The sequence below is a fragment of the Cynocephalus volans genome, chromosome 1, assembly GCF_027409185.1.
Source record: "Cynocephalus volans isolate mCynVol1 chromosome 1, mCynVol1.pri, whole genome shotgun sequence".
Taxonomy (NCBI): domain Eukaryota; kingdom Metazoa; phylum Chordata; class Mammalia; order Dermoptera; family Cynocephalidae; genus Cynocephalus; species Cynocephalus volans.
The window spans coordinates 55,957,514-55,975,536 of NC_084460.1; the positions used below are offsets into that span (position 1 = coordinate 55,957,514).

The window sequence follows — 18,023 nt, forward strand, 5'->3', positions numbered from 1 at the left end:
CAATGGGAGTCCCGAAGGGTTTTAAATAGGGGAGTGAAACGGTCAGGGATGAGCCAGATTTTGGTGAGGGATGAATGGCCTGCAAAGGAGGGTGGCGATAGTAGGTATTTGGTAGGACAGTGTGGAGCAGCTACACCCACCCATCTCCCCGTCCCCAGCATCTGTGGGAAACACGCCCCAGGGTCTGGGCAGCCAAGGGGTCGGCCCCGCAGGCTGGCGCCGCCACCGGGCGCAGTGCACCTGCCAGTGCAGCATCCACCGCGGCCACCTGACTCACTGTTTGTAAACTCGTCTCTCCCGCAGCCACGCCCTTTCCTCCTTCCCTCCCGCCCCTTTCGGGTCAGTATCTGCATAACCCCGCCTTTTCTCCGCTGTGATTGGCAATCTTCGCCGTCACTCCTCCTCGCAGGCAAGACTCCGGGGAGAGTCCGCCCCTGCGAAGTGATTAGCATAGTCCCGCCCCCCGGCGCGGCTCTCGGTCCGGGTGCCGATTGGGCTGGCGGCTGCCGACGCAGCGGCGCCGGGCGCGGTGAGTGGCGGGCGCGAGCTGTCCTTCTGCCGGCGGCGGGCCGCACTTCCGCCTCGGTGTCAGCGGGTCGCGGGCTGCGGGGCGGGGGCGGGGGCGGGACGGGCGGCGAGCGCGGCTGGCCCAGGGGGACCGCGACCAGGTGAGTGGCCGTGGGGCCGGGCCGCCGCCAGGGCCGCCGGGGTCGGCCGCGGGGCGGGCGGGGAGGCCAGGCGGGCGCGGGACCCAGCCCCGGCTCCGCGGCCCGCTCCGCCCGGCCTAGGCCGCGCCCGCACCTCGGGAAACTTCGGGGAAGTGGTGGCAGGGGCGGGGGACGCGGGGGTCCCGGGCGCACCAGCCCTGCCCGCGGTCGCTAGGCAACTGCGCCCCGCTCTGGGCGGACGCGGGCTGGCCGGGAGCGGCGGCGGGGACGCAGCCCTCGCCCGCGACCCCGCCCGGCCCGCGCGCCGAGCAGCCGCGACTGTGCACCTCCCTCCGCGCGCGTCCCTCGGTCTGAGCGTCAGGCGCCTTCTCCCCGCCGGGCCGGGCCGGGGCGCGCAGGAGCGGGTCTTGCACGTCGTGAGGGTCCCGCGGCTGCGCGGCGCCCTGTGCCGCAGGCGCTTGGGCGTGGGTTCGCTCCGGGGAGGCTGCGCTCCTGTCCCCGGGGCTTCGTTCTGGGACAGTCTGGGACAGGCCCTGCACTGGGGACCGGCGGCTTTTGGCTCTTCCCTTTTGGGGGGCTGCCCTTGCACCTCTGGAGTAAGGGTCTCGTTGGGTCTGGTTCGGCAGATATTTCCCCAGTGCCTACTGCGCGGGTCGGGAGCCGAGTCTTCCAGCTGCCCCTTGCTGCCGCCACAGGGGACAGCCCTCCCTAACGTCGCCAGGGCCCGTTTTTCTATCTCTCCAGACAGGTAACACTCACTTTGCTGATAATAGGAGCGAGTGAAATCGTTGCCTACAACAGTCTCTGACACATAGTAGGGGCTGCAAAATGTCAGTACCCTTCCCACCTCGTTGGGGACAGGAGACTTGACAGTGCCTGCCATGGAGGTGTCATTTAAAACATGACAATGAGTAGGTGGGCAACTGAATCTGGTTAGTAGAATTTACCTCTCTGCCACAGGCCGCACGTCCTGTTAGTAACAGCTCTTACCCGAGGAGGTGACAATATTGAACAATTATTGTTCCAGCACCACTAGAAGCACGTTATATTCACTGTATTCATGTGGTCCTCACAGCAGTCTGCTAGACAGATGCTGACAGTATCCTGTTCATATTTGAGGAAGCTGAGGACCCCAAATCGCACTGCAGTCAGCTATGAAGCAGAGGTTTGAACCCAGGCAGTCGGCTGTGGAGTTCACACTCTTAAACTCCACCTGTGCTGCCTTTAAATACCAAGATTTTCATTTAACGTTTTTGTTGGGAACATCCTATCATGCTGCATTATTGTGCATCAGAACTTGGTTTCTTGCAGCATATATCACGAATAGATTTTCATTTTTTTGTGGTCCTGAGTGTTTATAAAACCATCTTGTTCCTTCTAAAATAAAGTAATTCCCCATCTGGCTATCCAGGATTTTGCTGAAATACCCCACCTGCTGCCCAGCTTGTTTGTTGCCAGTGAGGTTCATCTTGAGAAAAGGTGAATTGGAGAGCGGGAGTGTTGATAGATGTATACAGTTTAAAGTAGAAGTTTTTGTTTTGAATTCAGTTCGTACCGTTAGCCTTGAAGTGTACTCTTAGGACTTTTTTCTTCTCTCCTCCCAAGTGCATTTAGAGGGTCAGGCTCTGTGGTGTTTTTTTTTTTTTTTTTTTTTTTAAAAGATGACCGGTAAGGGGATCTTAACCCTTGACTTGGTGTTGTCAGCACCACGCTCAGCCAGTGAGCGAACCGGCCATCCGTATATGGGATCCGAACCCGGGGCCTTGGTGTTATCAGCACCGCACTCTCCCGAGTGAGCCACGGGCCGGCCCAGGCTCTGTGGTGTTTAACATTTTAATGAGCAGTGTTCTTTTAATGTTTAAAAAGTGACACTTGGTCCTCATTTTAGTGTCTATTATCCATGCCCTCCAGGAAATGCAAGCAAATGAGTCCTGGATATGTCCTTAAAACTTGCTTGACTTTTAAAGTTTTATTACACTCAGCTAATTACAAAAATGACATTTTTTTTGATGAGGAAAGTTTTAATACATGTTATGTACTTTTATGCTATCTACAAACTGGGAATTTACTGTCTCTTGAAAATGATTTCTTTCTTTAGCATCGCTGTGAGAAGCCAAAGCCTTGTCTTTTCATGTCTTGTCTGGCTTTGGTGGGCGTGAGTCACATGGGCCTTGGAATGGAGGCCGTGATGACCAGCCCTCAGGTGACATGTGGCGTGCATCAGTGGGAGCATCTTTCTGAAGGAGGTGTGGGGGGAATGGGGAGAGCGTGGGCTGGGTGCTGTCAGGTCCTGGTTGTCACTCTAGCCATTTGGTGGGAAGAAAGTCACTATTTGCTCTTGCCTTCAGTGTCTTTCCCTGTAAAATTGGTTTTTGTGAGAAATATGTGGAAAAATACAAGTGTAACATCAAGTGTTTGGTACGTAGTGGGCACTCAGAACACCTCTGGTTCCCCTACCTTAGTGTGCTGAAACCAATGCCACCCAGCAGTGACACCAGACACACACAGTGTAATCTAGAAAGGAAGCAAGGGGACCTTTGCTAGGCAGCTGAGTTCTGTCTGAAATGAGTTACCGCCGAATGAGTGGCCATCCAAGTGAGGCCGTCCTGTAGACAGGTCCCTGGACACCGAGGATGTGGCCACTGCAGTGTGGCTGGGGGCCCTGGGACAGCACTGTTGGTATGGAGCTGTCTCCTAATCACGACTGTACTTCCTGTTCAGATGTGGACTTTGCTTTTGTGTTTAGCACTAATTGTCAAGTGCTAGGCTTAATTCCGAAACTTAGTGCACTGTCTAACCTTATCAAGACCAAAAGGAAGTTGGTATGTGAACACAACTGTTTTTTTAAAAATACTTAAATCCTAAGAGTTAATGTTTTAGGTTCTAGTTTCCATGTACAGCAATTAATTTGTGTCTCAGCTGTAATCCTAAATGTTTTAGTTAATAAACTTGAGGAGCTGGTGTCCCCATCAGACTGCTGGTTTGGGCGTAAGTCCCAATGGGGAGGCGTGGTGTAGAGCGCTGGCCTTGCCGGCTGCTCCACATGACAAGCGTGTGATTACTAAGTGGTTCACTTGGGTGTGTGCATGAACTTTATGACACTTCTTTCCTTTTCCTTCCAAATTCAGAAAAGAACTAGGGTCATTCAGCAGAATTTCGGAGCATCCACGTTCTCTCAGCCTGGGCTTCTGCTGATGGAAGTAGCATGTCTCTGTCCTGAGCCGAGCACTGGAAGCAAGGCTTTATCGAGGACCGGGTCTGAGAAGTGAGGGTGTGTGGAGACTTGCCTGATGCGTCTCTCTCTCTCTGTTTGCGTTCTCATTTTTTCAGTGGAATACGTGCTGGATTTCCTTTGAGAAACAAACTCCAGGGTCAGTCCTGCTGAGCTGGCCCCTGGCTCCGTGGCTGTTGAGGGCTGCAGTGCTGGGCCCTCTCTTCTGGGCAGCAGGCCTGTGCCTCCTCACCTGAGCACTGGGGGTCTGGGGCTCTGTCCCTGAAGTGGAGGCTTGCAAGCGGTGGAGAGGGACTCTTGGCTGGGCAGGCATTTGCCTTTACAGAGGGGCTGGGACCACCGCCCTTAAAAGGTGCCCAGAGAGCGCTTCTTCCCAGCTGGTGCAGGGGGTTCTTTGGGGGGAGCGTGGCATTGGAGACAAAGGTCTGTAGGGAAGTTGTGCGGAATCTAGGTTCTAGAAAAGACAAAAGCAGCCATCGGGGAGGAAGGCTGCAGTAGGCAAAGAGAGCAGCTGTGTCTCCTGAATAGACGAAAAGCTGATACAAGGCGTGAGGAGGGTCAGCTGTGACCTGGCACCAGTGCCACAGTGCTTGGCTGGAAAGTGACTTATGCTATTGCCTTAAAACCAGGGTGACTGTACAATTTGGTGTCCAAACCAGGAAACTTTGGAGTGTGAGAAGGAGCACCGTTGATAGTTACAGTGGGTGTCAGGTGTGAACTGGGGCACGGGGCTACCCTCTTAGGAACTGTGAAAGAGGACAGCCTGATCTGTCATGTTGACTTCTCCTAATGACATGTAGCAAAGCCGGGGCCCTGGATTGAATAACTACTTGTATCCCAAAGAAAGCTAACCATGGGAAATGTTATGTACCAGCGAAGAGGCAGGCGGGAGGCAGGCAGCAGCCAGGAGGGAGGGTGGCCTGGAGCTGAGGTGCCAGCCCCCAGCCATCCTGCTGCTCTGCCCCTGTGCTGGCCAGGCTTCGGCTGGAATGCCAAGGCTTGTCAGGATAGAAGGCTCCTGGTTTAACATTGTAGGGTTTTTAAACCTGGCTTCTCATCAGAAAAGCCCCAGGAACTTTGTAAAAAGTACAGGTTCAAGGCCTAGCCCCAGATCGCCCAAGTCCAGGTTTCCAGGAGAGAGGCCCGCAGATGCTGATGTGGGTCATCTGTAAGTAGTCCCAAGCCAGTGCTGGGGTTCACTGTTGGGTCAGAACCTTTTTTTGGATCAAGGACCTCTTTGATAACTTAAAGAACAGTCTGAGTCATCTTTCCGGGGGAAAAAATGAACACAAACAGAATTGTGCAGTTTTTTCTTTTTTATTTTCTTCTCTTTTTTTTTTTGGTGGTGGGGGGCATAGGGATTCATAGATTCCCTGACCTTGGTTTAAACACCCACCCCCGTAAGTACTCAGGAAGTATAGTTGGGAGTGAAGCGGGCAGGTCTGATGTTGGGATGATAAATGTCTCAGCATGGTGGAACCAGTTAAGGAACTGGGCAGGCCAAGTTGGGCAAGATGATGAGGAGGGGCCTGGGACGGAGGCCATGGAGGGGCAGCTGGTGAAAGTGCAAGGGTGCAAACCCACTGGGCAGTATGGGGGATGCCCGTGTGCCTGCACTGATGGGGTGCCCCGAGGACCATCCTGGGGTCCGGCAGGACAGCAGCCTTCCTCTCAGTGGGCTCCTTCCCAGTTCTTGCTTTAATTCCCCCTCCTCCTTCCTATAACCCCTGGACCTGCGCTGTGATGACGGTGGCGTGCTGGCCGTGCTGTGCTCCTCTCAGGGGCAGGGTTCTGCTCATCGGGACCACACAGCAGCGGCAGGAGGCGGGAGGGGGGTCTGACGCCACTGTTGCTGCTGGTGGGGCTTGTGGCACCTCCATGCGGCTGCTGTGAGCAGGGACCCCACCAGCTGGGTTGCCCTGCCCAGGACTTCCTCACCTGCTCTCTTGGCTCATCTAAACAGCTTTTTTCTGTGCTGCATAATGATGAGGTTGATTAAAACAAACATTTCAGTACAAAAGAGCTTATGTTCATCTTACATGTGTGTGTAAATATGTTGTACTGGAGTGTAAGATAATGTTCCTTGAAGTGTGTGATATATTTTTGGCATTTACTGTCTAATGGTGAACAGTTTGATTAAGTCTAGGAGAATACGTGAGGGAATTTGACATGGGTGGTGAGGCCATGAGCTGCCCTTCCGGGCTGTCAGGTGTCATGGTGAGTCACGGCGCGAAGAGTTGGGCATGTGGCTGCACTGCGGGCCAGGCTGGGTCTCCCTTGGCCTGCCCTTCAGGGCCGTGGTGCTGGGGTGGTGAGTGAACAGCGGAGAGTGACACTATTGTTTGTGTAGAATAACACTTGCAGGCCCGTTGCCTTTCTCAAGTCTAGAACCGTTGTGTCTTGTGTGAATTCCTAGCACAATCACACAGAATCCTCATGTGGTGGCTGATAAACTTGCTGGCCAGCGTGGGCTTTGATGTGGTGCCTTCATCTGTTTGGGGTCAGGCCACTTACACATTTGTGCCAGTGTATGTGAGTGAAGTGCTGAAATCTGGTCTTCAGTTAACAAGTTTTAGGTTCTAGGGCCGGCCCGTGGCTCACTTGGGAAAGTGTGGTGCTGATAACACCAAGACCACGGGTTTGAATCCTTATATAGGGATGGCCGGTTATCTCACTTGGGAGAGCATGGTGCTGATAACACTGTATTAGTCAGGGTTCTCCAGAGAGACAGAATCAATAGGATATGTTATAATTATATGAGAGGGATGTATTAGGGGAATTAGCTCATGTGGCTATGAAGAAAAGTCCCACGATAGGCCGTCTATAAAGTTGATGCTGGTAGCGTGATTTAGTCCAAGTCCAAAGGACTCAGAACCAGGGAAGCTGATGGTGTTCTTGGTGTAAGTTCTGGAACCCAAAAGCTGAAGAGTCTCAAGCTCTGATGTTCACGGACAGGAAAGAAGAGTGTATCGCAGCTCCAGTGGATCAAGAGAGAGCTTCACCTCTTTCCTCTGTCTTTTGTTCTCTCCGGACCCCCAGTGGATTGGATGGTTCCCACCCACACTGAGGGTGGGTCTTTCACACCCAGGCCACTCAGACTGTCATACTAATCTCTGCTGGAAACACCCTCATGGACACGCCTGAAAAGATTGCTTTACCAGATTTCTCAGCATTCCTTCATCTAACCAAGTTGAAATCTAGAATTAACCTTCACAAACACCAAGACCACGGGTTTGGATCTCTATATAGGGATAGCCGGTTAGCTTACTTGGGAGAGCATGGTGCTGACAACACCAAGTCAAGGGTTAAGATCCCCTTACTGGTCATCTTTTTAAAAAAAGAAGTTATAGGTTCTGAATAGTATTAGGTAGCTGATTTTGTGGTGAACTCAGAAAACCATGCAAACCTGAAGAGGCTGAGACACTGTTGTAGCTAAGCAAATGGAGGACAGAAAGCCTGTTAGTCTTGCCCTTGTAAGAGCACACTGGTAGAACTTCATGTACAGAGGACTGAACCCTATTCGGCCAAAGGATAAGGGACCAGTGTTCAATAGAGGTCACTCTCAGTTCCTTCCCATCGTCACCAAGACATGGAGTGTGGTTAAGGGCAGAGGCCTGAGCGACCCGAGCATCCTCACTAGTGATGCCCTGGAGACAGCCAGCCACACACACGTCCCTTTCTAAAAATTCCCTCTTTATTGTGAGTAGGGTAGGGATTGTTTATTTGGTTCTAAATTTATACAAAATCTGTAAAAATAATCCCTGAGCTTTTAGGATGACAGGAATATTCAGGCTCAATCTTCCTCAGCAGTTAGCAAAGCGCATGTCTCAGTGAGCACAAATGGAGAAATCCAGGATGGTTTTGGAAATAAGAATAAGGAATGGGGCCTTTATTCTGGCTGGCATCCTTCCCTGCATTCTGCTGGACAGTTGGGTTTTGGAAGGTTGCTGCGGCTCTGCTGTTTCTGCCTCTCACAACAGAGGCCTGGGTTTGTGATTGGGGGCTCAGACTGCTGCCCCAGGGCTGACTGGCAATCAGAGCGCGAGCCATGGGTGGCTCACCTGGCGAGGCCCTAGCACATTGCTGTCTGACCGGGATAGACGCCACTGCCCTCGTGTGTTAATCAGCTCTGAGCATTCTCTTCCTCATCACACCTGCACATTTCTAGTGCTCATAGTCACCTGTGGCCAGTGGCGATTGTGCTGGACCGAGCAGATTGGAACATTTCCAACACCAGGATGTTCTGCAGCTCGGCTCTAAAGCTGTGAGATGTTGCGTCTTTGTTTTAGTTAATTTCTGTTGTTTTATAAAAGAAACTGGAGACTGTGGCCTAGTGGCCTGCTGGCACCAGTAGGCAAGGGTCTCTAGGTATCCAGGGGATGCGTGGGCTTTGTTTGCAAAGCAGACATCTAAAGACTAAAATGCTAAAGAGGTGATCATGAAGGCAGTGTAGCCAAGAAGGATTGTCCATGCAGAGTGGCCTTCCTGTGGGGAGAGGGCTAAGGTCTCGGAGACACCCTGAGCGCTCCCGCCCCAGGCTGGAGGCTGCCTCGGAAGGCTCCTCTTGCAGCCCTGTGGAAGAGCCACCCTTTTCTATTGCCACTTCTTCCTCCCATGTGTCCATGTCACTGAGCAGGCTTTGTCTTGCTCTTCTGTGGTGTAGTTTTCCCGTCTTCCAGCCTTTATCCAGGGGGCCTTTTTTTCTTTAATTTCTGCGGAGAGCCAGTTTTGTCCACTGTGTGCTAAACTTTGTGACTCTGATGCTTGTAGTGACACTTGTTTCCTGTTCTGCTCTGCTGCAATGGAAGTATCACTGTAGCATCTTTCCAGGGCTCTGACAGGCCAGCCTGGGCGGGACATAGCCAGATAGTCCCTGTCAGGCTGCTGACAGCCACTCGGGGAAGAGCAGTTCCCATGGGGGCATGACTGTGGTTTGCTCTGGGCTGGCCTCAGCCTTATCGTGGCTGTGCTCTCCGTGTGGGTGTGCTTATCCATAAGCCTTGACCTTGTGGGCAGAAGGTGCTCCTCAGTGAGCCGCGGCCGCTTGCCTGCCACTGTCCCACCTGGTTTCTGGCTTGTTGTTGCATCTGGTTTCACCTGCTGCCCCTGGGCTGAGCCAGGCAGGGTGTCGGCAGTGCTTGCCATTCACCCGGGCTTCCTGGGCCACCCTGCGGCTGCTCTGGGGACACGTGTTCTGGGGTCACACTGAGTACAAAGTAAATCTGCATGTATGCAGAAGAACATACTCAGGAAATAATAAATTCTGCCTTTTTGTTGATGCCTTTTCTTTAGCTTTCTGTATATTCCTCAGCTTTAGCAAAACGCTGAATTCCAAAGCCTGCCTTTTGCTTCCTTTAATGGAAGATCCTTAACTTAGGAGGGTTTTCCATAACAGTCCCGTGGCCCTCCTTGGGGTGTTTTGGCTGGACGTGGGGGTTGGGGGCCAGAGGCAACTCCGAGCCTGGGGTTTCTGGGCAGCTGAGGCCGGTGCTGGCCCAGGCTTCCAAGAGATGGCAGGTAGCTGGTGTGGGGATGCATTGAGAGCTGCCTCCTGCGCCACCTCTCCGGGCCATGGCCCAGCACCCGCAGGCTCTCAGTCAGGCCTGCTGGGTGAGCAGTGCCCCTGCTCTGCGCTGGCTGTCTGCAGCAGTTGGGTGGATCTGTGGGCCCTTGACTGGGCCTCTGGGGAATGGAGAAGGTCAATGAGTGCTGGCTGTGAGGGCAGCTCCTTCAGAGACTGCCTCGAGGCCGGACTAGGATTAGTATCGCGCTTGGATGTGAGCGGGTCTGGGGCTGCCTGTGAGCACTCCAGTGTGGACCTGGTGGGGCTCTAAGTGTGTCACGTAAAGGTCACATGAGGTGGGCTGCCTTAGGTCTCTGGTCATGGTGGGCCTGTGGTCACATGGCAGGAGCACAGGGCTGCAGGTGATGTGGTGTCCAGCCAGGCTTGTGTCTGCATTGTTTGTCTAACCTACACCTCACACCTCAGTTTGAAGATTTTCCGTAAGTTTTGATTGATTTACCTTTAACATTGAGACTTATTTTATAGGTAAGGAGGCATATAAAAAGGGAGAATAAAATGTCTTTTAATATGCTTTCTACCGTGGGACATTTTACACATACAGAAAAGCAGGAGGAAGTGTGGAATATACCAGTATTTATAAAGCAAATATATTTCACAGAACCTAGTTCCCTGTAGCTTCAGGTTTAGTCTAACTTCTTAAAAGTACATATAAAATGTTAACCTTGCAAAAGACAGGGAACTTTCCCTGGGCTAAAAGTCTCTGTTGCAGAACAAGAATTGTAACACAGCAAGGTTGCTGGCTTGACAGACACGTTACTAATTGATATGTAAAGATACTGAGAAATTGCTGTAGAGAAAAAAATGTTTGCTAAGATCAAGCTTTTGTTGGTGGATCAACTTAACCTTTTGCAAATTGCATTATAGAATGTCACCTTGCTTGTCTTACTGATGTTAGCAGCCTCTATTGTTAAACTTGTTAAACTATACTTAGCAAAAACCCCCCTTATGTTCTTTTCCTGTCACTTCCTGGTCTGGAGAATAAATGCGAGGTGAAAACCCCAGTGGTTGATTTCCCAAAGGATGGAATGCCTTGCTCTTGAGGGTTCCAGGATATTAACCCCTTTGGGGTCTCTCACTGCTTGGAAGAGATGGGCTTTAAGTAATCCTTTTTGTGGCTCCTGTCACCCAGGGGAAGAGAAGTGACAAATCCGTAGGAGGCAAAGCAACAAGGAAGAGTGTAATGATCCCTGGGCGCCGTTTCTGGCTTCAGCTTTTTCCCAGCTCAGGCCTGTCTTACTCTGTGAGCAGTACCCACACCTCCCAAATTATTATTATTATATATCTTTTTATCATTACTATTTTTTGGCGGCTGGCCAGTATGGGGATTGGAACCCTTGACCTTGGTGTTATTACACCACACTCGAACCAGCTGAGCTGACTGGCTAGTCCTCTCCCAGATTACTTGGAAGAAACGTACCTATCTCAGTGTGTAGCTCTAAAAGATAAGGCCTCTTTAAAAGTGTACTATTATGACACTTTAAAAACAAACAGTGGGGCCGGCCCGAGGCTCACTCGGTAGAGTGAGGTGCTGATAACACCAAGGCCACAGGTTTGGATCCTATATAGGGATGGCCGGTTTGCTCACTGGCTGAGCGTGGTGCTGACAACACCAAGCCAAGGGTTGAGATTCCCTTACCGGTCATCTTTTAAAAAACAAAAAACAAAAAACAGTGATTCTTACTATCACAAATATTCACTCTGTTTAGATTTGCAGTTGCCTTACCTCTCTGTTGGATCCGTATTTGTTGATGCAGGCCTTACTTGGATCCTGATGCAAGCATGGTATTAGTGGGTGTGTCTTTCTTTAAGGTGGCTTTTTTGAGGTATGATTGACCTGTAATGAATTGCACATATTTAAAGCATGCAATGTTTTGACGTATGTATGCACCCATAAAACCATCACCTTGGGGCGTTTCAAGATGGCGGTGGCTGCGGCGGCTGGCACGGAGTAGCTGAGGTGGAAAAGGCGGCCACTGGGCCTCAGGCACCCGGGAAACTTGTGGACCTTCCTATTGCCATCTCTTAAGGGAGGACCGCAGCTGCTGGCTGGTCGTGGGGGCTGAACGCCACTTTGCCCCTGGCAGGAGAGGCTGCCTCATTTACAGGCAATAGCTTTGAAGTGTGGAGCAGGAAAAGAACTGTTTCTTAGCTGCAAAAGCGAGTCTCAAAACAGGGAACATGGCGCCAGGGCTGCTGTGGATGCAGCCAGGATCCCAGAGGCTGGGGCCATGCTGAAGGCGGCCAGCTGCCCTATTCAGGATTCGAGGTTTCAGGCCGGCATTAAAGAAGATTCCTGGGAGTGCCCGAGCCGCGCCGAGACTGAACAGCCCGAGGCGGCAGCGGCCGAGAACGGGAAAGGCGGCAAACCAGAGGCAGAGTGAGCACCCGACCTTGCACAGCACTGTGAGTGACCCCTGGCCAAGCCCTGTTCTGGGGGCTGACGCCCACCCGGCTCCCGCCTGCATCACCAGGCCACTCACCGCCCCGGGGCTGCCTCCATTTTCCCAGGTGCTGGCAGCTCCGCCCGGCTCGGGCATCACTGAGCCTTCCCACTTGCTTGGCCCGGCACGGGGCTTTCCAGAGCCTGCGGGCTGGCCTCCCCTCCCACTCCCTCTGCGGTTCTCTGGCGGGACTGGTGGCGTGGGGCATCCCCGGCCAGTGTCGGGAGGGCAAGGAAGTACGGGCGGGCCGACTGTCACTCCACCACACCCTGGACTCCAGCCCCCGGTAAACTTCCTGATACTGGGAGGCAGATACCATCTCTGCGGCCACCAGTTCGGAAAAAAAGCCTAACCAATTTCTGGTTGGGAACAGTGTGGTAGGAGAGTTCCCAGGTCCGCTTGAACTTGCCGGAGAGCTGGCTGCAGGTGGGCGCTAGATTCGGTCTATGCCAGGGGGATACAAAGGTGAACAAGTCCCGAGAAAGATCTACACAGTGCTACAAAGGCACCCAGAGTGACTGGTCGTCTGTGCCTACCAGAAACCTGGCAGACTTCCTGGGCGAGGCGGTGCCGAGCAGGGTCTTGAAGGCCCAGCTGATAGACGAGGGGTGCAGAAGACACGCCCCAGCCCAGCACAGTGCACACAGAGTGGGGAGACGTGCGGCCAGGGAGGCGGAGACTCGACAGAAACCACACACCCGGTGGGGTCGCCACTGCACGATCCAACAGCCTGGGCCAGAGCACACGGAACAGGGAGAAGTCCTGCACAGGAAGTGAAAGCTCAACAGAGATCACACACCCTGTGGTACGTGATCCACCAGCCCAGCAGAGTCCAAGCTGACCAGAAAGGTGGCTCCCCGGAGAAGCCCAAGACCCGAGGCAACCACACACACAAGGCACTAGAGGCCAACTGAGCAGTCACGGAGGGAGCCATACGAAATTGGCAACCACAGCAACATCCTAGTTAGTTATTAGTCTCAAACCGGTGGACTGTGAAACCCCCTGCCACAATGAATAAACACCAAAAAAAAGATACCAGAAATACAAAAAATCAAGAAAGTACACCACCAAAAGTTAATAAACCTCAAACTCTAGATCCTATAAAACAAGAAGCCCTTGAAATGACTGACAAGGAATTTTGAGCGATAATTCTAAGGAAATTGAATGAGATACAAGAAAACTCAGCTAGACATCATGATGAAATGAGGAAAAGTATACAGGATCTGAAAGAGGAAATGTACAAAGAAATCAATGTCCTGAAAAAAAATGTAGCAGAACTTGCTGAACCAACGGAGAGTTTAACCAGCAGGCTTGTCGAAGTTGAAGAGAGAAACTCTGAACTTGAAGATGGGCTGTTTGAAATAACACAAGCAAACAAAAAGAAAGAAAAAAGAATCAAGGACATTGAAGAAAATCTGAGAGAGATATCAGACAACCTTAAGTGCTCAAATATCCGAGTCATGGGTATTCCAGAACGGGAGGAAAATGGAGATTCCATTGAAAACATATTCAACAAAATAGTGGCAGAAAACTTCCCAGGTATAGGAAAAATCACAGATCTTCAGATCCAGGAAGCTCAACGATCTCCAAACGTATTCAACCCAAAAAGGCCTTCTCCAAGACATGTCATAGTCAAATTGGCAAAACTCAGAGACAAAGAGAGAATCTTAAAAGCTGCAAGAGAGAAGCGTCAAATCACCTATAAGGGAGCCCCAATCAGGCTAACATCAGACTTTTCATCACAAACCCTAAAAGCTAGAAAGGAATGGGATGATATTTTCAAAATACTAAAAGACAAAGATTGCCAGCCAAGAATACTCTACCCTGCAAGGCTATCCTTCCAAAATGAAGGGCAAATAGTATATTTCTCAGACAAACAAAAACTGCGGGAGTTCACTACCACACGACCACCCTTACAAGAAATCCTCAAGGGAGTACTGGGTTTGGTTCCTGAAAAATAACTACCACTGCCATAAAAACCCAAGAAAAATCAATACCCACTAGTATAATAAAAAGGGCATTCATGAAGAGAAAACAAGCAAACAAAAACGCTATCTACAACCTAAGGAACCAACAAACACAGAAACCAAACAGTAAATTAGAAAGCAAGGAACAAAAGACACCTAAGACAACCAAACAACCAATAAAATGCTAGGAATAAATCAACACCTTTCAATAACAGCTCTTAATGTAAAAGGCTTAAATTCCCCAATCAAAAGACACAGACTGGCTGACTGGATCAAAAAGGAGGACCCAACTATATGCAGCCTACAAGAGACCCACCTCACCCATAAAGATTCACACAGACTAAGAGTGAAAGGATGGAAAAAGATTTACCATGCAAACAGAAAAGAAAAACGAGCTGGAGTAGCTATTCTTATATCTGACAAAATAGACTTTAAACTAAAAACCATAAAAAGAGACAATGAGGGACACTACTTAATGATAAAAGGACTGATCCATCAAGAGGACATAACAATCATAAATATGTACGCACCCAATGTTGGAGCAGCCAGATTTATAAAACAAACTCTATTAGACCTAAAGAAGGAAATAGACACTAATACTATAATAGCAGGGGACCTGAACACCCCATTGTCAATATCAGACAGATCATCTAGGCAAGGAATCAGTAGAGAAACACAAGATCTAAACAAGACTCTAGACCAATTGGAATTGGCAGATATCTACAGAACATTCCACCCAACAACCTCAGAATATTCATTCTTCTCATCAGCACATGGATCATTCTCCAGGATAGATCACATATTAGGTCACAAATCAAGTCTCAATAAATTCAAAAAAATTGGAATTATCCCATGTATCTTCTCAGACCACAATGGATTAAAACCAGAAATTAATAACAAACGAAACTCTGGAAACTATACAAACACATGGAAATTAAACAGCATTCTACTTAATGACATATGGGTCCAAGAAGAAATCAAGCAGGAAATCAAAAAATTTATTGAAACTAATGAAAATGATACATCATACCAAAAACTGTGGGATACTGCAAAAGCAGTATTGAGGGGAAAATTTATTGCATTAAACACTCACTTCAGAAGAATGGAAAGATGGCAAGTGAACAACCTAACACTTCACCTTAAAGAACTAGAAAAACAAGAACAATCCAAACCTAAAGTTAGCAGACGGAAAGAAATCATTAAGGTCAGAGCAGAACTGAATGAAATTGAAAACCAAAAAACAATTCAAAAGATCAACGAATCAAAAAGTTGGTTTTTTGAAAAGATAAATAAAATTGACAAACCATTAGCATGGCTAACAAAAAAAAAGAAGAGAGAAGACTCAAATAACAAAAATTAGAAATGAAAAAGGCGAAATTACAACTGATTCATCTGAAATACAAGGAATCATTCGAGACTACTATAAACAACTATACGCCAACAAATTTGAAAATCTGGAGGAAATGGATAAATTTCTGGACACACACACGCTCCCAAAACTGAGCCATGAAGACGTAGAAAATGTGAACAGACCAATAACAATAAAGGAGATTGAAGCTGTTATCAGAAGGCTCCCAACAAAGAAAAGCCCAGGACCAGATGGATTCACAGCAGAATTTTACCAAACATTCAAAGAGGAATTGACACCGATTCTTTACAAACTATTCCAAAAGATTGAAACGGACGCAAATCTCCCAAACTCATTCTATGAAGCAAACATCATCCTGATACCAAAACCAGGTAAAGATATAACCAAAAAAGAAAACTACAGGCCGATATCCTTGATGAATATAGATGCAAAAATCCTCACTAAAATACTAGCAAACAGAATACAGCAACACATACGTAAAATTATTCACCACGATCAAGTGGGATTCATCCCAGGGATGCAAGGTTGGTTCAACATACGCAAATCAATAAATGTGATACACCACATTAATAAACTCAAACACAAGGACCATATGATCATCTCTATAGATGCTGAAAAAGCATTTGATAAAGTTCAGCACTCATTCATGACAAAGACCCTCTATAAGTTAGGTATAGAGGCAAAGTATCTCAACATAATTAAAGCCATATATGCCAAACCCACTGCCAATATCATCCTGAATGGGGAAAAGCTGAAAGCTTTTCCTTTAAGAACAGGCACTAGACAAGGATGCCCACTCTCACCACTCCTATTCAACATAGTGTTGGAAGTACTAGCCAGAGCAATCAGAGAAGAGAAGGAAATAAAGGGCATCCAGATTGGAAAAGATGAAGTCAAACTGTCCCTGTTTGCAGATGGCATGATTCTATATATCGAACAGCCTAAAACCTCTACAAAAAAACTGTTGGAATTGATAAATGATTTCAGCACAGTAGCAGGATACAAAATCAACACACAAAAATCAGTAGCATTTCTTTTCTCCAATAGTGAACATGCAGAATGAGAAATCAAGAAAGCCTGCCCATTTACAATAGCCACCAAAAAAATAAAATACTTAGGAATTGAGTTAACCAAGGAAGTGAAAAATCTCTATAATGAGAACTACAAACCACTGCTGAGAGAAATTAGAGAGGATACAAGAAGATGGAAAGATATCCCATGCTCTTGGATTGGAAGAATCAACATAGTGAAAATGTCCATACTACCCAAAGTGATATACAAATTCAATGCAATCCCCATCAAAATTCCAAAGACATTTTTCTCAGAAATGGAAAAAACTATCGAGACATTTATATGGAACAATAAAAGACCACGCATAGCCAAAGCAATGCTGAGCAAAAAAATAAAGCTGGAGGCATAACACTACCTGACTTTAAGCTATACTACAAAGCTATAATAACCAAAACAGTATAGTACTGGCATAAAAACAGACACACTGACCAATGGAATAGAATAGAGAATCCAGAAATCAACCCACACACTTACTGCCATCTGATCTTCGACAAAGGCACCAGCCTATTCACTGGTGAAGGGACTGCCTCTTCAGCAAATGGTGCTGGGATAACTGGATATCCATATGCAGGAGAATGAAACTAGACCCATACCTCTCACCGTATACTAAAATCAACTCAAAATGGATTAAGGATTTAAATATACACCCTGAAACAATAAATCTTCTTAAAGAAAACATAGGAGAAACACTTCAGGAAATAGGACTGGGCACAGACTTCATGAATACGACCCCAAAAGCACGGGCAACCAAAGGAAAAATAAACAAATGGGATTATATCAAACTAAGAAGCTTCTGCACAGCAAAAGAAACAATTAACAGAGTTAAAAGACAACCAATAGAGTGGGAGAAAATATTTGCAAAATATACATCTGACAAAGGATTAATATCCAGAATATATAAGGAACTCAAACAACTTTACAAGAAGAAAATAAACAACCCAATTAAAAAATGGGCAAAAGAGCTAAGTAGGCATTTCTCTAAGGAAGATATACAAATGGCCAACAGACATATGAAAAAATGCTCAACATCACTCAGCATCCGGGAAATGCAAATCAAAACCACATTGAGATACCATCTAACCCCAGTTAGGATGGCTAAAATCCAAAAGACTCTGAACGATAAATGCTGGCGTGGTTGCAGAAAAAAAGGAACTCTCATACACTGTTGGTGGGACTGCAAAATGGTGCAGCCTCTATGGAAAATGGTATGGAGGTTCCTCAAACAATTGCAGATAGATCTACCATACGACCCAGCTATCCCACAGCTGGGAATATACCTAGAGGAATGGAAATCATCAAGCCGAAGGTATACCTGTTCCCCAATGTTCATCGCAGCACTCTTTACAATAGCCAAGAGTTGGAACCAGCCCAAATGTCCATCATCAGATGAGTGGATACGGAAAATGTGGTACATCTACACAATGGAATACTACTCAGCTATAAAAACGAATGAAATACTGCCATTTGCAACAACATGGATGGACCTCGAGAGAATTATATTAAGTGAAACAAGTCAGGCACAGAAAGAGAAATACCACATGTTCTCACTTATTGGTGGGAGCTAAAAATTAATAAATAAATTCACACACACACACACACACACACACACAAAACCGGGGGGGGGGAAGAAGATATAACAACCACAATTACTCGAAGTTGATATGACAAGCAAACAGAAAGGACATTGTTGG

General features: G+C 48.3%; 1 protein-coding gene across 2 annotated transcripts in view; it reads left to right on the forward strand.

The window, feature by feature from the left end:
* The first annotated feature begins 606 nt into the window (after positions 1–606).
* The window catches only part of OSBPL2 (oxysterol binding protein like 2), a 48,285-nt gene continuing 30,868 nt past the window's right edge, over positions 607–18,023 (forward strand). For both annotated transcript variants that reach the window (XM_063094998.1, XM_063095002.1), the window contains exon 1: positions 607–668. The gene's annotated coding sequence lies outside the window, so the exon portion shown is untranslated. The remainder of the gene's footprint in view (positions 669–18,023) is intronic.